Here is a 25,417-nt window from a genome sequence, read left to right as displayed (position 1 = left end):
GAAATAACACCACGCATGTTCTGTCACAAAGTAGGTGTCCAATTTCAGGTGGCTAAATAACTCTCAATCAACACTTTTGCTGTCACTAACATCTCTGGACTCTGGGACAGCACCAAGTTATTCCCGAAACTCACTAGACAAATTGTTAAGGCATCAAAACAGCATTGATCCTGTTTGCAAAATTATAAGCTATGCTTACAGTCATACATTCTTACCAGTGGGAGCTGACAGAGTGACAGAAATAAACTTTTTACAATGGCAGTTTACAAAGGTACACTTGATACTGTTGGCAGGAATGGTTATCTGTCAATTCATGTTCTCAGATAATGAACACTAATCTGACTTTCAAAAAAAAATCATGGGAACACTAGTGCTGTTTGACATTTCCTTAAAAAATGCAGGAGAATCATTACAACTATCTCTACCTTTAGAAGCTTGTTATTTGCTTCCTTATATGTGTTACTCCATGTGCATTACTATAAAGAAATACCTGAGGCTGCATCATTTATAAAGAAAAGAGGTTTATTGGTTCTTGGTTCTGCAGGCTGTACAAGCATGGCTCCAGCATCTGTTTCTGGTGAGGGCCTCAGGATACTTAAAATCATGGTGGAAGGCAAAGGGAGAATGGGTGGTCATATGGCGAGAGCAGAAGCAAGAAAGTGAGGAGGGGGTGGTCCTAGACTTTTAAATTCGACTTCACATTAAATAACTGAGCAAGAACTCACTCATCATTAAAGGGAATTTCAACATGAGATTTGGAGGGGACAAACATCCAAATCATATCATTCCATCCCTGGCTGCCCAAATCTAATGTCCTTCTCACATTTCAAAATACAATCATGCCTTAGTAATAGTCCCCCCCAATCTTAATTTGTCCCAGTATTAACTCAAAAGTCCCAAGTTCCAAGTCCAAAGTCTTATCTGGAAATGGGTTCCTTCCACCTATGAGCCTGTGAGATCAAAAACAAGTTATTTATTCCCAAGATACAATTGTGGTACATGCATTAGGTATCCAGTTTCATTTCAAAAGGGAGAAATTGGTCAAAAGAAAGGAGCTACAAGACCCACACAAATATGAAGCCCAGGAGGGCAGTCATTAAATCTTAAAGCTCTAAAATAATCTCCTTTGACTCCATGTACCACATCCAGGGCACGCTAATGCAAGGAGTGGGCTCCCAAAGCCTTGGGCAGTTCTGCCCTGTGGCTTTGCAGGGTGCAGTCCCTGTGGCTGCTCTCATAGGCTAGAGTTTTCCAACCCTGTGGCTTTTCCAGGCACAGGATGCAAGCTGCTGGTGGCTACATAATTCTCAGGTCTGGAGAGCGATGGCCTCTTTCCCACAGCTCCACTAGGCAGTACCCTGTTAAGGACTCTGTGTGGGGGCTCCAACCTCACACTTTCCTTCTGTATTGCCCTAGTAGTAGAAGTTCTCTATGAGGGTTCCACCACTGTGGCAGGTTTCTGCCTGGGCACCAAGGCTTTCTCATACATCCTCTGAAATCTAGGGGGAAGCTGCCAAGCCCCACTTCTCTCCTGCATTCTGCATGCCAGAATTAACACCATGTGGAAGTCACCAAGGCTTACAGTGGCTTTCACTCTCCAAAGCAGTGGCCTAAGTAGTATCTGGGGCCCTTTCAGCTGTGGCAGGAGCTAGAGCAGCCAGATGAAGGGAGCAGTATCCCAAGGCTGTACAAGGCAGCAAGAGCCCTGGGCCTGGATCCTGAAATTATTCTCTCCTCCGAGGCCTCTGGGGCTGTGATGAGAGCAGCTGACTTGAAGATTTCTCAAACGCCTTCAAGGCCTTTTCCTCATTGTCTTGGCTATTAACACCTGGCTCCCTTCCAATCCTGCTAATCTCTCTAGCAAGTAGTTGCTCCATAGGCTGCTTGGATTCCTTCCCTACCACAGGCCCAGGCTGCAAATTTTCCAAATGTTTATACTCTGCCTCCCTTTTAAGTTCAATTTTAAGTCTTTATTTTGCTCCCACATCTGATGGTAGGTTGTTAGATGCGGGCATGTCACTTCTTGAATGCTTTGCTGCTTAGAAGCTTCCTCAATCACATACCCTAAGTCATCACTCCTAAGTTCAAACTTCCACAGATCCCTAGGGCACAAACACAAGGCAGCTAAGTTCTCTGCTAAGGTATACATGGGCGATCTTCACTCCACTTCCCAATAACTTCCTCATTTCCATTTGAGACCTCTTCAGCCTGGCCTTCACTGTCCATTTTTCTATCAGCATTTTGGTCACAACTATTTAACAGTCCCTAAGCAATTTCAAACTTTCCCTTATCTTCCAGTCTTCTTCTGAGCCCTCCAAACTCTTCCAACCTCTGCCCATTACCCAGTTCCAAAGCTGCTTCCACATAACACCCCATTCTTGGTACTAATTTTCTGTATTAGGCCATTCTTTGTGTCACTATAAAGAAATACCTGATGCTAGGCAATTCATTTAAAAAATAGGTTTAATTAGATCATGGTTCTACAGGCTATACATGCATGGCACCAACATCTTCTGGACTTCTAGTGAGGACCCAGGAGGCTTACAACCATAGTGGAAGTAAAGGGCAAAGCTAGGAAACCACATGGTGAGAGTAGGAGCAAGACAAGGAGCAAGGAGATCCCAGACTTTTAAACAATCAGATCTCACACAAAATAACTGAGCGAGAACTCCTTATTATCTAGAGGATGGTGCTAAACCATTCATGAGGAATCTGCCCTCATGATCCAATTACCTCCCACCAGGCCCCACCTCCAACATTTGTAATCACATTTCAACATGAGATTTGGAGAGGACAAACATCCCGACCATATCAACAAACCTGTCCATTCCACATCTTGTACAGCTTCACCACTCTGTGGGATGGGAGGGACATAAAAGTGCTATGAGGTCCATGCTCTTCCATTTCAGTAGGTATGACCTTGGGTTGATAATTCATCACAGACTTTCCTTGTTGGTGCTTATCCAATATTTTCTTTCTTGCTCCCTTTCTTTAAAATCTTACTTTCTAGGCCTTCATGGCATATTCCCCCATTTGAGGGTTACTATCTTAAAAGCAAAAGCTATGCTTACACTTTGCTTCTTGTAAAACACTTTAGTCTATAGACCAGTGCTCAGTGAATCTTTACTGATGTCGTTGATTGAAGTATTTGGATTGCCCAGAAATTTCCCATTCCACATGGCTATGATACATACTAAACACTCTCATGAAGTCCAGGTTAGCAAACTGACGGTTCCTGAAAGGAGGGACTTACCAAATTCCACCCTGCACATCATGTATATACCATGCTGCTTATTCACTCCAACGTGGCACATTTCTCTGCCACAGCTTCTGTTTTTAAAATCTCTTAGTAAATCATTTATTTGTAAATCAATACACGTGTACTATACAGAACCTAAGAATTTAGACAATTTTAATGACCCATAAACATGTTGATTCCATTTGCAGATTTAAATTTTTTATAAATAGCAGTCATTGCATACATATATCTGAAGTGTACTTTGTTTATAATCACATTTATGCTAAGGATACTCCTCAGAAAAAAAAAAAAACAGATTTTACTGGGTTCTAGCTGAAGTATTATCAACTCCAAATAATGCTTTGAGGACCTCCAAAGGGAGTACTAACCCTTTTGGCCATTTGCTTCCTAAGTCAGAGAGAGAGAGAGAGAGTGAGTGTGTGTGTGTGTGTGTGTGTGTGTGTGTGTGTGTGTGTGTGTGTGTGTGTGTTGAAGCAACAATGTAACAAGGTACCATTAGTAAAGCTGCTGTGCAAAATTATCCCTCTGGCCTATTCTAAGCTTACAGTTCAGTTGATTTTATTGTCCTCACCTAAGTATATACAATTCACATATGGGAGAAAAACACTAAATCAAGATGGTTATTTTCACTATTTTGCTTAAAATTCATATTTAAATATAAACCAAGAAGTTAATCTACACAGTTTGACAGATACTTTTTACATTAGAAATGTTTTTTTTTTAATTTTAAACTGATCCAGGGTAGATGGGCCCCAGAAGAAACTAACACTTCTCAGTACACATGTTGAGCTCGCATGGGCCTCTACTGACCAAACATGGCACTTGAGAGGAAGTCAGGGGGTATCTTGGAATTCCACATTCTGACCCTATCATTCTTGAAGGAAAATAATGCATGATTTTTGGATTATGCAGAAAGAATTTACAATCTTTCCAGTTCATTTTTAAATGAACAATTCTGTTTATAAAATTTCTAAATTAACCTTTCTGAATTCACGGTTTTCTAAAACTGGCCTTAATCAAAAGTCTGAAACCTAGGCTGGGAACCATGTAACCAGCCAAAGCAGGTACTTAAAAGTATCTTAGAGTTGTTTTTCAACTTAGGGGAAACAACAGATTCCACTAAATCCTGAAAAGGATTTTGTGTGTGTGTGTGAAAAAGGGCCTGATATACTAGGTTAGACTCCCAAGACAATTCCACATTTTACTCATGAGGCTTTAAAAAGTTTTGTCTTATGGGTAAATGGTGGCTATTTTCACTGATAACATCATTACCCACATCCCTTACTACAGTTTATACAAAAGAGGCTGGAGAATAAGAAGTACATTTTTACAGCTGGGTGTGATGGTTCATGCTTATAATGCTGAAACTAGCACTTCGGGAGGCCGAGATAGGAGGATCCCCTGCGCCCAGGGTTCGAGACCAGCCTGGGCAACATAAGGAGACCCTGTTGCTATTGTTAAGAAAACTTAAAAAAAAAAAAAAGTACATTTTTGCTCACATAGCACCAAATGTAAGAGCCTTATTTTATTTTATCTTACCTAGAAAGAGTATTTTGGAGAGAGAAACCAAGGATCAGAAGGTTTAAGAATATCTAAAATTTGGGGCCAGGTGTGGTGTCTCACACCTATAATCCCAGCACTTTGGGAGGCTGAGGTGGGTGCATCACTTGAATTTAGGAGTTCAAGATCAGCCTGTCTGCCATGGCTTTTAAACAAACAGGTCACGCCATGTTACAGTTAGTGGCTTGTGTATCTATCTCCTTAACTAGGTTGTAAGTTCCTTGAGAGTAAAATGGCATCACATTTATGTCAATCTCCCTAGAAATTCACCCAGTGCCTCCTGCGTAGTGGTTCCCAAGTGCTCTGTCAGAGCCAGCAGTGTGAATGACACTGGGCACTGGACAATAAATGAGCAACACAACGTTCTCCCTGACACAGAGCTCACAGGCAGATAAGAAAGAGGGGTGGGTGAGCCAAAGACTACGAGATGCCGCAGCAAGTGCTAAACGTAGGTGTGGTGTGCAGTCTTCAGTGGGCAGAGGGTTCCTACTCAGCCTGGAGGAGTCAGACAAGGTTTTCCACAGAAGTTGATGATAAAGAGGAAACTTGTCGAAGGAATAAACAGAGGGCACCAAACTGAGGTTCACTAACTTGAATTGAACGTGAGGCATGGCAGTGATGATAATCATGTAGAACCCAGGCTTCTGCAGGCCACGCTACAAGGTCAATGAGAATATTCCATGTCTAAGAGCACCTCAGAGAAAGAGCACAGAGGGAGGGATGGCTAGAATAGAATTAAACTAAAAAATGAAGAGACAAGCAGGGTTAATGATGAGCAAAACACAAAGAAAAATTCATGTAGATTATTAAATTACCAAATACCTAAGGTAGATAGTGAACCCTCACAACTAATAAGCACACATCCCAGGGCCCACAGTGTATGTAGCACCGATTTCTTTTTGTCCAATATTCTGCTCTCTTTAATCATCTCAGCATGCTGTACTGGGTGGATAAAACTAGAGGCCTCAGCTGCAGCACTTACCACCATTCACAAGGCTAAGGCCACTGAGAGAGTCCTCTATCAACTACACAATCTCCATTCAAATGAACTTTAATATCTCAAGTTAATTTATCAGTACACTTTACCTAAGAAAGTTACATTCACTCTTTTACAAATATCCCAATACAAACTATAAGGTATAAAAAGTTTTTATAAAAGTAAAACAGGAGGGGCCAAGATGCCTGATTAGAAGCAGCTCCCACTGCGGCTCCACCGAGAACAATGAATACAGCAAGTGAATCCTGCATCTTCAGCTGAGGGTATCCAGGTTATCTCACTGGGACTGACTAGGCAGTTGGTGAGACCCCAGAGAGTGAGGAAAAGCAAGGTGGAGCTATGGCCCACCCAGGAGCCTCATGGAGCAAGGGGATCTCCCATCCCCAGCCAAGAGAGGCGGTGAGTGATTGTGCTACCCTGCTAGGGAAACCATGAATTTTCCACAGATTAGTACAACCCTCAGATCAGAAGATACCCTCATGAACCCACACCACCAGGGCCTTGGTTCCCAAGGACGGAACTGTGAAGACTCTTGGGACCGCTCAGCTGGCAGCCAGCAACAGCAGGCTGGAGACTGCCTCAGATGACCAAGTAAGTTCCCAGGGGAGGGGTGACCACTATCAATTTCAGCCATTTTCCCCTGTCGGTGCCAGGGAGACTGGCTAGTTTGAACTGGGAAGAATTTCCTACAGTGCAGCACAGCAGCTGTGACAGATCATGGCCGGGCTTCTTTAGGTGGGACCCAGATTTATTCCTCCTCCTCATGGGGTGGGGCCTCCCTGCAGGAATTTCAGCAACTCCAGCCAGGGCTTTATGGACAGAACTCTTATCTCCCTGAGAAGGAGCCCCTGTTGGGAGGGGTGGCCGCTGTCTCCAGTTCAATGGACTTAATCTTTCCCACCTGCTGGCTCTGAGGAGTCCTAGCCATCCAGACAAGGTAGATTCCCCCCAGCGCCAAGCACTTTTTCCACCAAGGGGCAGCCAGACTGCTCTTTAAGCAGGTCCCTGACTTCATGCCTCCTGACTGGGTGAGACCTCCCAACAGGGGTCTCCAGACATCTTACAGAGGAGAGCTGTGGCCTTCCAGCCTCCATCAGGCCAGTGCACAGAGAAAGGAGTAGGCAGCCATCCTTGCTGTTCTGCAGCCTCCACTGGTGATACCTCCAGGTGCAGGAGAGACCCAGGTGAATAGGGTATGGAGTGAACCCCCAGCAAAGCACAGCAGCCCAAAGGAAAATGAGTCTGTTTAAAAAAAGAATTTTACATGACAGACGGCAACAACAACATCAACAAAAAAACCCACAAAAACGCCAGCCAAAAGTCAGTAGCCGCAAAGATTGAAAGTAGATAAACCCATGAAGATGAGAAAAAAATCAATGCAAACATGCTGAAAATTAAAAAAGCCAGAGTGTCTCTTCTCCAGATGATCACAACACCTCTTCAGGAAGGCACAGAACTGGGCTGAGGCTGAGATGGATGAATTGAAAGAGATGGGTAATAATGAACTTCACTGAGCTAAATAAAGGAGTATGTTTTAACCCAATGCAAAGAAGCCAAGAACCATGATAAAACATTACAAGAGCTGTTAACCAGAATAAGCAGTTTAGAGAGAAACATAAATGACCTGATGGAACTGAAAAATACAACTTGAGAACTTCACAATGCAACCACAAGTATCAGTAACCAAATAGATCAAGTGGAGGGAAAAATCTCAGAGCTTGAAGACTATCTTGCTGAAATAAGACAGGCAGACAAGATTAGAGAAAAAGAATAAAAATAAATGAACAAAACCCCCAACAACTATGGGATGATGTAAAAAGATAGAACCTATGATTGACTGAGGTACCTGAAAGAGACAGGGAGAACAGGACGAAATTGAAAAATATACTTCAGGATATCATCCAGGAGCACTTTCCAAACCTAGCAAAATAGGCCAATGTTCACATTCAGGAAATCCAGAGGACCACAGTAAGATATTCCATGAGAAGATCAACTCCAAGACAGATAATCATCAGATTTTTCCAAGGTTGAAATAAAAAAAAAAAAAGTTAAGGGCAGCAAGAAAGAAAGGTCAGGTCACTTACAAAAGGAAGGCCATCAGACCAGCAGCAGACCTCTGAGTGGAAACCCTACAAGCCAGAAGAGATTGAGAGCCAATATTCAACATTCTTAAAGAAAAGAATTTCCAACCCAGAATTTCATATCTGGCCAAACTAAGCTTCATAAGTGAAGGAGAAATAAAAATCCTTTTCAGACAACCAAATCCTAAGGGAATTCATCACCACCAGGCCTGGCTTGCAAGAGCTCCTGAAGAAAGCAATGAATATGGAAAGAAAAAGCCTATACCAACCACTACGAAAAAAAAAAAAAAAAAACACTGAAGTACACAGACCGTTGACACTATAAAGCAGCTACATTAACAAGTCTGAAAAATAGCCAGCCAGCATCATGGTGACAGGATCAAATTCACATATAACAATATTAGCCTTAAAAGTAAGTGAGCTAAATGCCCCAATCAAAAGACAAAGAATGGCAAGCTGGATAAAGAGTCAAGACCCATCAGTGTGCTATATTCAAGAGACCCACCTCACATGCAAAGACAAACATAGGCTCAAAATAAAAGGATGGAGGAAAATTTACCAAGCAAACAGAAAGTAGAAAAAAACAGGGGTTGCAATCCTAGTTTCTGAAAAGCCAGACTTTAATAAAGATCAAAAAAAGACAAAGAAGGGCATTACCTAATGGTAAAGGGGTCAATTCAACAAGAAGAGCTAACTATCCTAAATATGTACGCACTCAATACAGGAGCACCTAGATTCATAAAACAAGTTATTGGAGACCTACGAAGAGACTGAGACTCTCACAAAATAATAGTGGGAGATTTAAACACCCTACTGTCAGTATTAGACAGATCACGACACAGAAAATTAACAAAGATATTCAGGACTTGAACTCAACTCTGGATTAAATGGAACTGATAGATATCTGCAAAATTCTCCACCCCAAAACAACAGAATATACATTCTTCTCGGCACAACATTGCACTTACTCTAAAATTGATTACATAATCGAAGTAAAACACTCCTCAGCAAATGCAAAGGAACTGAAATCATAACAAACAGTTTGTTAGACCACAGCGCAATTAAATTAGAACTCAAGGTTAAGAAACGTATTCAAGACTGGGTGCAGTGGCTCATGCCTGTAATCCCAGCACTTTGGGAGGCTGAGGCCGGCAGATCACCTGAGGTCAGGAGTTCAAGACCAGCCTGGCCAACATTGTGAAACCTGCCTCTACTAAAAATACAAAAATTAGCTAGGCATGGTGGCATACACCTGTAATCCCAGCTACTCAGGAGGCTGAGGCAGGAGAATCACTTGAACCTGGGAGGCAGAGGTTGCAGTGAGCTGAGATCATGCCATTTCCGGCCTGGGTGACAGAGCAAGACTCTGTCTCAAAAAAAAAAAAAAAAAAAAAAAAACAAAGGAAAAAAGAAACTCATTCAAAACCACACAACTACATGGAAATTGAAAAACCTACTCCTGAATAACTCCTGGGTAAATAATGAAATTAAGGCAGAAATAAAGAAGTTCTTTGAAACTAATGAGAACAAAGAGACAACAAACTCAAATCTCTGAGACACAGCCAAAGCAGTGTTAAGAGGGAAATTTATAGCACTAAGTCCCCACATCAAAAAGCTGGAAAGATCTCAAATCAACCTCCTAACATCACAACTAAAAGAACTAGAGAACCAAGGGCAAACAAATTCTAAAGCTAGCAGAAGACAAGAAACAACCAAGATCAGAGCAGCACTGAAGGAGATAGACATACAGAAAAGTCTTCAAAATATCAACAAACCCAGAAGCAGGGTTTTTGAAAAAATTAATAGACTGCTAGCTAGACTAATAAAAAAGAATAGACTGCTAGCTAGACTAAGAAGAAAAGAGAGAAGAATCAAATAGATACAATAAAAAATGATAAAGGATGTATCACCACTGACCCCACAGAAGTACAAATAACCATCAGAGAATACTATAAACACCTCTATGCAAATAAACTAGAAAATCTAGAATGGGCACATACACATTCCCAAGACTGAACCAGGAATAAGTTGAATAGACCAATAACAAGTTCTGAAATTGAGGCAGTAATAGCCTATCAACCAAAAAAAAAGCTTAGGACCAGACAGATTTATAGCTAAATTCTATAAGAGATACAAAGAGGAGCTGGTACCATTTCTTCTGAAACTATTTCAAACAATTTAAAAGGAGGGACTCTCCCCTAACTCATTTTATGAGACCAGCATCATCCTCATACCAAAACCTGGCAGAGACACAACAACAAAAAAGAAAACTTCAGCTGGGCGCGGTGGCTCACGCCTGTAATCCCAGCACTCTGGGAGGCCGAGGCGGGTGGATCACGAGGTCAGGAGATTGAGACTATCCTGGCTAACACAGTGAAACCCCGTCTCTACTAAAAATACAAAAAATTAGCCAGGCATCGTGGCAGGTGCCTGTAGTCCCAGCTACTCTGGAGGCTGAGGCAGGAGAATGGCATGAACCTGGGAGGCAGAGCTTGCAGTGAGCCGAGATCACACCATTGAGCGACAGAGCGAGACTCCATCTTAAAAAAAGAAAAAAAAAAAAAGGAAAACTTCAGGCCAATATCTCTGATGAACATTGATACAAAAACCCTCAATAAAATACTGGCAAACTGAATCCAGCAGCATATCAAAAAGCTTATCCACCACAGTCAAGTTGGCTTCATACCCAGGATGCAAGGCTGGTTCAACATATGCAAATCAATAAATGTAACTCATCACATAAACAGAACTAAAGATAAGAAAACACGGGGTTATCTCAATAGATCCAGAAAAGGACTTCAATAGAATTCAACATCCCTTCATGTTAAAAACGTTTAATAAACGAAGTATTGAAGAAAAGTACCTCTAAATAATAAGATTCATCTATGACAAACCCACAGACAATATCATAATGAATGGGCAAAAGCTGAAAGCATTCACCTTGAAAACTGGCACAAGGCAAGGCTGCCCTCTCTCACCACTCCTATTCAACATAGTAATGTAAGTTCTGGACAAGGAAATCAGGCAAGATAAAGAAATAAAATAGGAAGAGAGAAAGTCAAATTGTCTTTGTTTGCAGATGACATGATCTTTTATCTAGAAAACCCCATCATCTCAGCTCCTTTAGCTGATAAGCACCTTCAGCAAAGTCTCAGGATACAAAATCAAGGTGCTAAGATCACAAGCATTCCTATACATCAACAACAGAGAAGCAAAGAGCCAAATCATGAATGAACTCCCATTCACAATTGCTAAAAGGAGAATAAAATATGTAGGAATACAGCTAAAAAGGGAAGTAAAGGACCTCTTCAAGGAGAACTAGAAGCCATTGCTCAAGGAAATCAGAGAGAACACAAACAAATGAAAAAGCATTTTATGCTCATGGATAGGAAGAATCAATATCATAAAAATGGCCATACTGCCCAAAGCAATTTATAGATTGAATGCTATTTCCATCAAACTACCATTGACATTCTTCACTGAACTAGAAAAAACTATTTTAAAATTTATGTAGTACCAAAAAAGAGCCTATACATCCAAGACAACCTTAAGAAAAAAGAACAAAGCCAGAGGCATCAAACTACCTGACTTCAAACTATATTACAAGGCCACAGTAACCAAAACAGCATGGTACTAATGCAAAAACAGACACATAGACCAATGGAACAGAATAGAGACCTCAAAAATGAGACCACACATCCACAACCATCTTATCTTTGATAAACCAGACAAAAATGAACAATGGGAAAAGCATCCCCTATTCAATAAATAGTGCTGGGAAAACTGGCTAGCCCTATGCAAAAGATTGAAACCAGACCCCTTCCTTACACCTTATACAAAAATTAAGTAAAGACTTAAATGTAAAGCCCAAAACTATAAAACCCTAGCAGAAAATCTAGACAATACCATTCAGGACATAGGCACGGGCAAAGATTTTATGATGAAAACATCAAAAGCAATTGCAACAAAAGCAAAAATTGACAAATGGGATCTAATTAAACTAAAGAGCTTCTGCACAGCAAAAGAAACTATCATCAGAGTGAATAGGCAACCTACAGAATGGGAGAAAAATTTTGCAATTTATCCATCTGACAAAGGTCTAATATCCAGAGTCTACCAGGAACTTAAAAGAATTTACAAAAATAAAAATAAAAACCCCCATTAAAAAGTGGGCAAAGGACATGAAAAGACACTTCTCAAAATAAGACGTTTATGTGGCCAACAAACATATGAAAAAAGCTCAACATCACTGACCTTAGAGAAATGTAAATCAAAACCACAATAAAATATCATGTCATGCCTGTCAGAATGGCGATTATTAAACAGTGAAGAAACAACAGATGCTGGTAAACCTGAAGAGAGACGGGAATGCTTTTACACTGTTGGTGGGAATGTAAATTAGTTTAATCATTGTGGAGGAAAGCATGGTGATTCCTCAAAGACCTAGAACCAGAAATATCATTTGGCCCAGCAATCTCATTACTGGGTATAAAACTGAAAGAATACAAATCATTCTACTATAAAGTTACATGCACATGTATGTTCACTGTAACACTATTCACAACAGCAAAGACATGGAATCACCCCATATGCCCATGAATGATAGTCTGGATAATGAAAATGTGGTACATATACACCATGGAATACTATGCAGCCATAAAAAGGAATGAGATCATGTCCTTTGTAGGGACATGGATGGAGCTGGAACCCATTATCCTCAGCAAACTAATGCAGGAACAGAAAACCAAATCCCACATTTTCCCACTTATAAATGGGAGCTGAACAATGAGAGCACATGGATACAGGGAGGAGAACAACACAATCTGGGGCCTGTGCGGGGCGGGGGGTTCAGGGGAGGGAGAGCATTAGGAAAAGTAGCTAATGCATGCTGGGCTTAATACCTAGGTGATGGGTTGATAGCTGCAGCAAAACACCATGGCACACATTTACGTATGTAACAAACATGCACACGTACCCTGGAACTTAAAGTAAAAAATTTTTTAAAGTAAAACAGTATATTTTGATACAAACTATATATAAATCATTTTTGAATCATAAGAATACTAAAATATTATAGAGGTAACAATATACAATGCAAGGAGAAAACAATTATCAATGGCAAGATGAAAATAAATATCAAGTTCAGATGAACATTCATTAAATGCTTACATAAAGCACAATGAGAAAAAGAGCATAATCGAAATCATCATTACTTGTCAATTCCACTTAGCCTAACTTTCATTTAAGTATAAAATCTTTCGAGATAGGAGGTTACACAATGCATTATCACATGATAGTTTAGTTTTAAAAGACTGTGTCTCAAATTAACACAAATCAGTGAGGAATAAAACATCTACTTTCATCAAAACTCCACATACTGACTTATACTCTCCCGAACAGCAGAGTTCAAAAATATTACCCTAAATATTAAAACTCAAGGGTGCTGCTTTAATGAACTTAATTATGCAAAACACCAAATGCAAGAATGTACTAGCAAAACAGCGATTTGAAACAGATGGGTAATTACAACAGCTTGCTACAGATGGCATAACAGTACAATGTATTTGTCAAGTTTGGTTTTGATCAAAAAAATAAATTGAATGCACTTTTCTATTGGTAAAATAACAGAATATATTAAAGACTCAGAAGTCCATTTTCACAAATAATTTTTGAAAATGATAAATTTTGCTTCTCTTGTAATGACAAATATTGATATAAAATACAACCCCATTATAAGAAAAAAGGAAAATACAGATATTTAGTCTCTAAATTTATTTGCCAAAATAGAATATAAAAGTGAAAGAAAATTTTCCACGTTAAAAAGTGCAAGCCAGTAGACTATATGAAAGAATCCCAAATGTGAGCAACACAAGAATGGACAAGATATTAATTATAAACTTGAAAGGAAAGCGAGGTCAGCTAAGGAAGCATAACATTCAGAATGGACAGTACAGATGGGACACCTTTTACTCCTCTAGAGGAAAGAGAAGACTGATTATAATATAAAATAAGGAATGAAGAAAGAACAATATTCACCAGTCATAATCTTTGTGCTTCCTAAGATTCCTTGCCTTAAAGGATGGTGGTAGGAGTGTTGGAGTGGACTGGAGATAAGAGAAGATCCAAAGAAGATGGTAATGAGTATGAGAAATGATACAATTCTAGTCTTGATTCAGCTTACACCACAGACACACCAAATGTTTTTAAACCGTGATTTAATTTGTGGGGAGTGAGGAGAAGAGAGAAGAATTTATCCGAATCTCAAACTTTGGTATTCACTAGATCACCAGAAGAGATTTATAGGTAAAACTACCCATGTCTGTGTAGTTGCCCCCACACCCCCAAAAAGGTTTTCATTTTGTTGGTTTGGGGTACAGTCCAAGCACTGAGATTTTATAAAATCTCTCCATGTGATTCATATGTGATGCAACATTGAGAAGCACCATTTTAATCCTTTAGTACTGTCTTCCTAATAACTTGTCTTAAACCCTAGTTTATTTAATGTTTATAAGTGTGTCTAAAGTATATTAAATGAACCAACGATCGCCCTTCCCGATTTGCAATAGTAAAAATTTTCAACAACCTAAAAACATTTCAACAAAAGTTGACTAAAGGTAATGAAAAATTGTAATGGAATATAATGATGTTACTTAAAATAGGCTTAATATTTGTGATTTTATTTTCTACGTAACATTTTTATCAAATACATACACGCATACATGCATATTGTTTAAAACATCAAATAACATTAAAAGACCATATGAAAGTTAAAAAAAAAAGCAAAATCCTTGTTTCTTTACTTACTGCCTATTCGCTAGAGCAACTGCTTTTGCTTTTATCTCTGCTGTTATTGACCACCACTTTTCTAAATAATATAATTATATTTTAATATCTTAATTCATCATGTTAGGAAGTTATCTACTAACTTCCAAGGTGGATGAGAACATAGCTCTCACTACCCCTCAGCACTTCCTATCCCAAATTCAGCAGATAATGTTGGATGCCTACCCAACGTCTACCCTGGGTCTGAGACTCTGTCATCGTGGTAGTCCATTCTCCTTGACAGTGATTGGTTGTAGGTGTAGATATGCAACTAAACCTTGTCATAGAGACTTCAGGGAAGGTAGCTGGGGAGCTACCAGGAAAGGTTTCCTAGATTATAAGAGGTATCAGAAGAGTACATTTGCTTTCTGTGTCTGGACTTTATCATAATTGAATGCAATCACTGGAACTTCTGCAACTATCTTGCTATCTGCTTGAGCATAAAGCCAAAAGAGCAGAGAGAAGAATTAACATTCATAGAGAAGTGGAGCCCAATCCCTGCCAGTACCATGGCTGTAGCTTCCCTATCTCGAAACATCTTATTATGAGAGATATAAAATTTAAATTTAAACTGAGTTGGCATTTTCTGTTATAGTTGAATGTATCTTTAATAGCCCTCAGTTCCTTTTTCTATTGTCCAATGTAATTTTATATGTATAATATATATACATATATATGTATATACATATTGTGTGTGTGTGTGTGTGTGTGTGTGTGTGTGTGTGTAGTTGTTGTTAAACCAGTGACTTGGTATTTGTGTTCTGCATCTATGTAAGTTTTTTTCAGTGATAAGCAATAATTACATTTTCTTTTCTATACAATATTTAGTGCTCCTTGGTATTAAAAACACGCTTTTTTATTTGCTTAGATTGCTTTTTGCCTATAGTTATTTCTTCCTACACCACAGGAAACTTTCAATGCAACATTTCAATGCAATTTTTCACATGGTACAACATATCATGAGTGACTGTGTAATTTAATATTCTACCTGTGTCGCTTCTGAGAGTAAAAGTATGTGTTATCAATGATTATGCCAGAACCATATGTATAAATCAGGGCTGTACTCAGAATACCATGACATACCATCTACATAAATACATCTAATGACCTCTCAATGCATTTTTAAATTAACAGTACCCTTCGTGGGTACTCGTTTTTGGAACTAGTGGCTTTTTTGGGCCTGTTGCATATTTACAGTTCTATAACCACCCATCACAGACTTCCTGGAAACTTCATTTGTCTTATTCCTATTTGAGATATTTTGTGTTCAGATTTCATGTATTTCTCTTTATTTAGGTGCAAAACATTTTCAGGTAGTTTTTGTTTTCTTACTTTATTCCACTGTTTAGTTGCAACATATCATTTAGTAGTTTCTCAGAAAAAATTCTTGAAATATGGACATGTAATTGTGGCTTTATTGTATGTTTAAGATTAATTAACCATCGGCTAGAATTTGTAAAGCTTTGATATAATGCTATATAGATTCCAAACTTGCTATCCAGAAATCCAATGCCATCTTTATTCCCATTGCTTTGTAAATAAGGTGCATTTTTCACTCTCTTTCTTTCTCTTTGAAAGATTTTTAAAAGTTCTCTTTATGTCTGGTATTCTGTAAATCAAGATTTGCACTTCGGAGTAAAATTGTTTCTTTTCATTTACTAAACTGGACCTTGGCAGGATCTTTCAATCTAGTTACTGATGTGTGGCAATTCTGAGAATATTTTGTATTATTTATTTCTCTCCTTTGGCTTCTCAGTTCTGTGGTTCTGAAATTATTACCTATCAAATTTTGGACTTCTCAAATCGATAGTTCAATGTTCTTATGTTTCCTTTTATTTGTATACTTTCTTATAGTCTTCTTTTTCATTTATTTATTTATTTGTTTGTTTTTTGAGACAGACTCACTCTGTCTCCCTGGCTGAGTACAGTGGTGCAATCTCAGCTCACTGCAACCTCTGCCTTCCAGGTTCAAGTGATTCTCGTGCCTCAACCTCCCAAGGAGCAGGAGGACCACAGGCTCGTGCCACCATGCCTGGCTAATTTTTGTATTTTTAGTAGAGATGGGGTTTCTCCATGTTGCCCAGGCTGGTCTTGAACTTCTGAGATTAAGCGATCCACCTGCCTCAGCCTCTCAAAGTGCTGTGATTACAGGTATGAGACATCATGCCTGGCCATTCCTCTACTTTACCTTCCAAAATTGTATTCAATATTTTTTATTTCTTCTATGTTATTTTTAATTTTCTAGAACACATTAATATCCTCTGAGTGTTTATATTTTTAAAGCATCCTGATATTACTTTCTGGATAAAATATTTTCTCCTATTTCTCTCACAAGTTTTAAAAAATATTTTCTTTTTTTCCCACATTGCCTGTGCTTCCTTCAGATTCCTTTTGTAGGCATGTGGTTGGGTTTGTTTATGTTTTTGCTAGTTTATGACTTTCATATTGGAAGCTTCCCTCAATTGGAAAGATTCCCATCTGTCTAATTATATTACACATTGAACACTGAAAAGCTCATTGGAAGCTTGTCAACAGGTGGGCTTCACTTAGAATGATTAAGTGGTAACATTTTAGGGAGACTTGGGATCCCCAAATACTAGTATTCCTTGGTCTTTCTTCTGAGATTACTGTTTCTATAAAGAAAATCTGCTATCTCCTGCCTAATGTGCCCTGGGAACAGGGCAACAAACGAGGGCTCAGAGTCTCCATTCATGCCTTTTAAATAGTTTCACTATTTTCACAAAATATTTTTGCAAAAGAAACCTCATAATTAAATAGCCTTAAACCAATCTTTGAAAAGGAAAATACATAGGATGAATTGATTAATGAAGTCATTCAAAAAATATTTTCAAGATTCTACAACACGATGTTTGATGCTTTGTGAAATTCAAACATTATTAAGATTAAATATTCCCTCCAATGCAGTTCACAAACTACTGGAGACAAAGACACTGGAGCAACTAACTTTAATGTAAAATATTTTGTGGTATTACAGAGAGTCAGGTCTAGAAATACAGAATTACCATAGCCATGTGCTGAGAGACAAAACGAAGTACTATTACAGTAGGGTGGACATTTCTCACTAAAGGGACCTGGGAAGGACTTGAGGATAAGCTAGATTTCATAAGATGTGAAGGACATTAAACATTCAAAACTGGATAGACAAAGAGGTCAAAAAGAGCTTTGAAAGAAAAATCCAAGAAGTCTAAGACACAGAGGTAAGAGAATCAAAGCAAGGGTCTTTACTACAATGGCAAGCAGACCTATAGCTGACATCTTTTTATGAACTCAAGAGGTGAGTAAAAACTTGCAAATGTAGATTGGGGTCACTGAACAAACATCTCAAAGTTTAGGATAAAAATGTTAGGATGTTTTCTCTGGGCAACTGAATTATATTAATATTGTTTATTTAGTTATATAATTTTTACTGTGTACTGGGAAACATGCTGCATAATTTTTATACGCAAACTATTCAAGCTGTTTTAGGGATGTGAGTCTGCTTGCAAAGTGTTAGACGGATGGGAGAAGAGAAAAACTAGAAGGAAAACCAAAAAAGCTTAAAGGCTATTGCTTTCTGCCTAGCAGCATAAACAAATATCAAAAATGGACTGAAGACTTAAATATTAAAATCTTTTAAAAAATGATATAGGAAATATCTGCATAACTTCAGGGTAGGACAGTATTTCTTAAGCAACATTCTAAGAGTACTACTCATAAATTATTGATAAGCATCTCTACATTAAAATTAAGAACTTCTCACTTTAAAAGACATCACAAGGAAAGCGAAAATACAGACATGGCAGAAAAATATATTTGCATCATATATAACCAGTGCAGCAGTCATCCCAAGAATATACAAAGATCACTATAAATCTATAAGAAATAAAGAGAAACCTAAATACTCAAATGGGTACAAAGACTTAAATAGACATTCAACAAAAGGAAATCCAAAACGCAAATAAACATGAAAAGATTCTCAACTTCACCACTATTTACAAAAATGCAAATTAAAATTTCAAAGATACCTTTAAATCCACACACATAAACAAAATAAAAATTTAAAAAGCCTGAAGATAGCACAAATTACTAACCTATGGAATACTGTAGACATCCAAATAATGCTAATAGGAAAGTAAATTGGTTTTATCACGTTGGAAAAGAACCTGTCATTTGTAGCAGATTGAAGATATACATGCCCAGTCAATGCATTCTAAAATACAAATCCCACACAATCTCATGCACATCCATATCATGATACAGTCATAAAATGTTCAGAGCAGCACTGTTTGTAATAATAAAAATGAAAACAATCCAAATGCCCATTAATAATAGAATGGATAAGTAAATTGTGAAATATTCATTCAATAGAGGGCTATACAGCAATAAAAACATACAGTGACGTGATACTATATGGATGAATCTCAGAAACACAATGTGGAGAGAAACAAGCAAATCACGGAAGATCCATATACAGTATAATTTCATTTACATAAAGTTCAAAACTAAGCTATTTTCTTTAGGGAAGCATCCATCAGTGGTAACTCCAAAGAAAAGAAATGAAAACATTATTACAAACCTCAAGGAAAGTGCTTTCCTCTGGGTAAGAGGGAGTTGATTGTGCTAAGAAAGAGACACACTGGGAGTACAGGCAATATTGTATTTCTAAACCTGAGTTGTTGGATTGGAGCTCATTTTACCATTATTCTTCAAACTTGCATTCACTTGTATTTTTTCAAAGTATATTTAACAATATCAAATAAACACATATTTTGAAATACGAATAAGGCAAAAGATTGGGAGAAAGAAAATATCTCAAGAACAGAAGGAAAAGCCATTGCAACAACTCAGAGGAAAGGACATGAAGTATGGAACAATGGCAGAGGACAGGGAGAGAATGAGACAGAGTTACCAGAAATGAGACAGAATTAATAGAATTTGGCAAATGACTGGATATAATAACAAATAGAACGAGGAGAAATGAATGTCTTCACGATTTTATTCAGGTGATTAGTAGGATAAATACACCATTGAAAACAGTAGGGCAACCCAGGAATATGAGCAAGTTCCCAGGGAGAAAGGTGAGGAAAACAACTTTGAAACAGTCCTTCCATATTTCCTTCCTTTGAAGGACTTTGAAGGACTGCTTGAAACAGTCCTTCAGTATTTAATTTTGTGGCAATTATTTATTTCCAATAGCCAACTAAGAAATGCTTTTTTCAGTACCTCCCATCTGCAGGGTACCATGCTGAGCACGGTAGAGGACACAGTAAAATATAAACAGCATTCTCTTCCCCAGGAAGCTTACAATTTAGCTGAAGATACAGGGCACATAAAAATGGATTGGCACTTAAATAAAAGACAAGGCTAGGTCAGTTGCAGAGATAATAAATGATACAGAGTTTAGCAGGGGACAGGAAGGGAGAAAGAGAATAGAATAGACTTTCTACATGAAAGAAAGTCATTTCCAGTTAGTGTTTCTTTTGAGCTATATCTTGGAACATGTATAGGACTTAGAAAGAAGGAAAAAAGGTTGTTCTAGGCAGGGAAGGTGCTTCACAGTATATTCAGGAGATGGCAAAGAGGGTCCTCTGGGCAGAATAAGACAAACAGCAAAGACGACACGGAAAAGATAGGATGCAGCCAGATTTTTGTCATCGGCTGAATAGGAGCTAAGAAAATAAACAGAAGATAAGGAACACAACTCAGAGACCAGGCAACTATAGCAGCCAAAACAAAACAAAAAGATAAAGACCTGCTCTAAAATGTGACTGCTCAAAATGTTTTTTTCAAATAAAAATAAAAAAGACTGATTCAAGACATGTTGTTGGCTGGACACAGCGGCTCATGCCTATAATTCCAGCACTTTTGGAGGCTGAGCTCGGCATATCACTTGAACCCAAGCATTTGAGACCACCCTGAGTGATACGGTAAAACCCCGTCTCTACAAAAACACAAAAACTAGCTGAGTGTGGTGGTGTGCACCTGTAGTCCTAGCTATTCTGGAGGCTGAGGTGGGAGGATCACTTGAGGCTGGTGGGCTGAGGCTGCAGGGAGCCAAAATCATGCCACTGTACTTCAGCCTGGACAACAGACTGAAACCCTGTGTCAAAAAAAAAAATGTTTAGGAAGAACTAATATGAAATGAATTTGAAGGAGGGGGAAAAGCTAAAACCAGCTCTGAGGAAGTCTAGACAGCAAGATCCCTGAGACCACTGTGAGAAAGAAGGTTGCCAGGAGGGGAATATCTGGGGGAAGGGCATCAGTTCAATTTTAAGCACTGGGAGCATAATGAGACAGAAGTTGATTAATCAAGCAAAAAAGCCCAAGATGGTCTTGAAAAATTAGAGCATTTACTCAGGAAAAATATTAGGTCAGCAGAAGAACTAGGATATATGTGCAGAGAAGTGAGAGCTCAATCTAGGAAAGTGGAAAAGATTTCTAATGAATTTTTTTAAATCATATATTAAGCACCTACCACATGGGAAATACCATAACAGGCACTTTAACTTAAGAAAACTGAAAATAAAATAAAATAAAAACCTAAAGGGAAAGTTTACAAGTTTAGAGGTAGGAGGAAAAGAAACTATTAAAAATAACGAAATAAAAATCAGAAAATAAAGGAAAACCATTATCTCAACTGGACAGTAAGATAAATAGTAGGAGGGAGACTAACAGAGTCATATAGAACAGAGATGTCAAGGAGAAATGAACAAAGAAAGGGGCCTTAGAAATGCCATTGACAAATAAAAAGTCATTGGTGAGGTTCAGGAAAGCGGTTTCATTAAGCAAAGTGTGTAGAAGTCATATTAGGAGGCAGGAGTTATGTACTTGTCCCCACTACCCAGAACACTTTCCTTGTGGCTTGCTCCTTCCTCTCCTCCAGGTCTTTGCTCAAATGCCATTTTCTTCATGAGGACTTCTCTGATCCTCTATTTAGAATTGTGATGCCAGCACATTCTTCTCATCCCCATATTCTATTTTTCACCCCAGCACTCTTCATGATACGTGTTATTTGTTTATTATCTGTCTAAAAGTAAACTCCATAAGAGAGGCAAATTAGTTATCTTTGTTCTGAGCTCCAGTGCCTAGAAAAGGGCCTATTCAGAGAATGTTCTGAAAACCAAGTGTAGAAGCCGTGTTAACTGTGCTACAGTTACAGAGAGGCAGATAATATGAAGACAAAGAACTGATTATCAGATTTTGGAAGAGACCTTAGCAACAGCAATTTCAAATAAGCACTGTGGGAAAATAATGGAGCAGGTAAAAGTGTTAATGGGTAATGAGAGAATACAGACAGCTGGTATAAACAACCCTTTTTTTTTTTTTTTTTTTTGAGACTGGGTCTCACTCTGTCACCCAGGCTGGAGTGCAGTGGAATGCAGTGGCATGATCTCGGCTCACTGCAACCTCTGCCTCCTGGGTTCAAGCTATTCTTCTGCCTCAGCTTCCTGAGTAGCTGGGACTACAGGCGTGTGCCACCGCACCCGGCTAATTTTTGTATTTTTAGTAGAGACACAGTGTCACCATATTGGCCAGGCTGGTCTCAAACTCCTGACCTCATGATCCATCTGCCTCGGCCTCCCAAAGTGCTGGGATTACAGATGTGAGCCACCGCGCCCGGCTAAGTAGGTTTCCTACATACAGAAGAAGAGAAATGAGATGACAGCTGGAGAGATGTTTTTCTTATTGTTTTGTTTTGAGATGGAAGATGTTATAGAATATTTGCATAGGGATGAGAATATTTGCATAGAAATGTTTAAGTAGGGAGAAAATGTGTTGATAACGCAAAAAAAAAAAAAGAGGGTAGTTAATAAAGTGATTCCCTTGAGAAGTCAAGGGGGACAAATTCTGGAGCAGAAGGTTGAGAGTTGCCCTAGACAAAAGTTAAGAGTTAAGTTAAGCTCTGCTCTTTCCTTTTATTTATTTATTTTTTAGAGACAGGGTCTCACTGTGTTGTCCAGGCTGGAGTGCTGTGGTGCAATCATGGCTCACTGTAGCCTTGAACTTCTGGGCTCGGGCAATCCTCCTGCCTCAGCCTCTTAAGTAGCTAAGACTTCACCATGCCTGAGTCAATCCTCAGGCCTATTTCCTAATCCTAAAAGGATTAGAAAAAATTCTCTTCTGAATCCTCCCTTAGTGAAAGGAGAATTGAGTCTGCTGAAGATTTAAGAAAAAAAGTGAAACAACTGTCTTGGGCATGAAAAACGGAATTTGCTAAGGAGATGTGGTAAAATCTTGTTCCTGTGGGAATTCCGTGGTATCAAATTCAAAGTGAAAATATTCAGCAACAAAATCGTGTACTCTTCTCCAGCTGTGTTCAGTTGCAAGGGTGCAACTAGAGGACAGACAAAGAGTTGGGTTTAACCAACATGGCTAGCTAGCAATATTTTCTACCTATGATAGCACACTGTCACATATAGTTGTAACCCAAATAAATAGATGAGTTTCATGTGGCCTAATCTCACCATTTTAGCACATTAACAAACACGTCTAATTATCAAAAGGAATAATTTACTGCTCAAAAACATTCAAGAAGATCCAGTTCATAACACACAAATACCACTTTCTCTTTCTTCTCAGTAACTCTCTCAACCCAGAGACACCCTCGAAACTCCTCAACACAGTTTACTCAAAACTCTCCCAATCAAAACTGTTTTGTGACACAGGGTTGGCATAAGCTCTGCTCTTTCATTTATTTATTTTTTAGAGATAGTGCCTGACTGTGTTGTTCAGGCTGGACAGCACAGTAGTGCAATCATGGCTCACTGTAACCTTGAACTTCCAGGCTCAGGCAATCCTCCTGCCTCAGCCTCCTGAGTAACTAAGACTTCAGGCATGTGCCATCATGCCAGAATTATTTTTTATTTTTTATTTTAGAGATGGATCTCACTATGTTGCCCAGGTTACTCTTGAACTGCTGGCCTCAAGGAATTCCCCACCCTCGGCCTCCCTAAGCCCTGGCACCCAGGGTATTCAGCCCTGTTCTTTCCTTTTAATTTCCCTTTTCTGCTGCCTATATTCTTTTTCACTTCTTATGAGTAAAAAACGAGCCTTTCCAAGGCCAATTACCCATCATTTATCCTCCTATTCTTTCATACAAATTTACTCTCATCTGCAAAATAAGATGGAAGGACTGGGGGTGGTAAGGGAGATAGCATGCAGTGTCAAACAGGCCAATCCAAATTTTTCAGAGAGTTGGGCCAGGAAAGAGATGGTGACTATACATACATTTAGCCTTGTTACATTGTTTTAATTTTGTAATCTTTAACCACACAAAAATCAATATTTTGACCTGTTTCACCCATCTCTGAGATATGATACGTAGAAGCAGTAACATAATCCCCATTTGCCATTTCATTTAGATTTCTCCTTTGATCCTCTAGTCTAAACAAACCACAAAATCTGATTTCAAAACACAAGTATTCTAAAATCAGAATTGAAATATTAGTTTTCATTTTTCTTCTTTCAAATGTGTGTCTGTTTTATAACTGGCAAAAAAAATTTAAAGACCCCACAAACTTCTAATTCCTATAAGAAAAGTAATAGATCACTTATCTTTATGAAGTTGTATTTCACAGAAAAATGTTTATTATTTTCTGTAGTGCTTTCAATCATTTTTGTGACAATTTTTCCTCAGATGTCTTTTGTGTACTTCTTTCTAAACTAAAGCCTAGGAGTAGTTTCTCAAGGCCAGGCTGACTCTTGACATCATCCCTTTCTTCTCATCCACCTGCCCTCAGAGACTGTTTTCTTCCCTTACAGGGGAGGGCATGACACAGGCTACTTTGAAGACACTCTGCTCCTCCTTTCCACCCACACGCAATAGACTGTGGAGTAGGATACTGCCATCCCAACTCTCCACGACTCTGCCCATTCCCATGCAATGTCTTCTCCCATTTTTAGAATATTTATTGCCATATATTGTAAAAAAAAAAAAAGATAACAGATTTATGTATAGCGTATTAATTTTCTATTGCCTCTGTAAACCAATTACCACAAATGTAGCAACTTGACACAAGTTTATTATCTTACAGTTTTGAAGGTCAGAAGTCTGAAATAAATCTCACTGGGCTAAAAACCAAGCTGTCAGCAGGGCTAGTTCCTTCTGCAAGCTTGAGGGGAGCATCTGTGTCCTTGCTTTTTTCAGCTTGTAGAGGTCTCTTGCCTTCCTTGGCTTACGACTCCTTCTCATATTCAAAGCCAGCAATGGCTTGTGCAGTCTTTCTCCAGATGCAAATATGATACTCACTCTTGTTCTGCCTCCCTCTTCCACTCATAAGGACATTGATTATAACACTGGGTCCATCCAGAAAATGTAGGATAATCTCCGCATCTCAGGGTCAGCTGATTAGCAACCTTAATTCACTTGGCCATGGAAACTAGCATACTCATACATCCTGGGCATTAGGACATGGGCATCTTTGGTGATGACAGAGGGCATTAGTCTTCCTACCACCAATGAAATGTTACAAAATCTAAGAAATCATTTTATATTCTTAAAGTTGCTGTCTTTAGTTCCCCGTTCCCTTGCTGATGTGATTAGTAACCGAAGGTTGTATAAAGCTTCTACTTGCTTCCATATTCCAGAGACCACCACATTCCTCCGTTCATGTGAAGGCCACATGACTCCCCTTCTCCATGATAGTTTATCTTCTTCAAACATAAAGCTAAAGAAGCAGTAAATCTGTAATAAGTTCC

At 38.7% G+C, this 25,417-nt stretch overlaps 1 protein-coding gene across 1 annotated transcript in view; it reads right to left on the bottom strand.

The window, feature by feature from the left end:
- THSD7B (thrombospondin type 1 domain containing 7B) overlaps window positions 1-25,417 on the bottom strand; it is a 913,367-nt gene that overhangs the window by 691,794 nt on the left and 196,156 nt on the right. The gene's annotated exons all lie outside the window — the stretch shown is intronic.

Source organism: Gorilla gorilla, chromosome 11 (genome assembly GCF_029281585.2).
Source record: "Gorilla gorilla gorilla isolate KB3781 chromosome 11, NHGRI_mGorGor1-v2.1_pri, whole genome shotgun sequence".
Taxonomy (NCBI): Eukaryota; Metazoa; Chordata; class Mammalia; order Primates; family Hominidae; genus Gorilla; species Gorilla gorilla.
The sequence above is the reverse complement of the archived record's forward strand: the minus strand, read 5'-3'. Positions and strand labels throughout refer to the sequence as shown.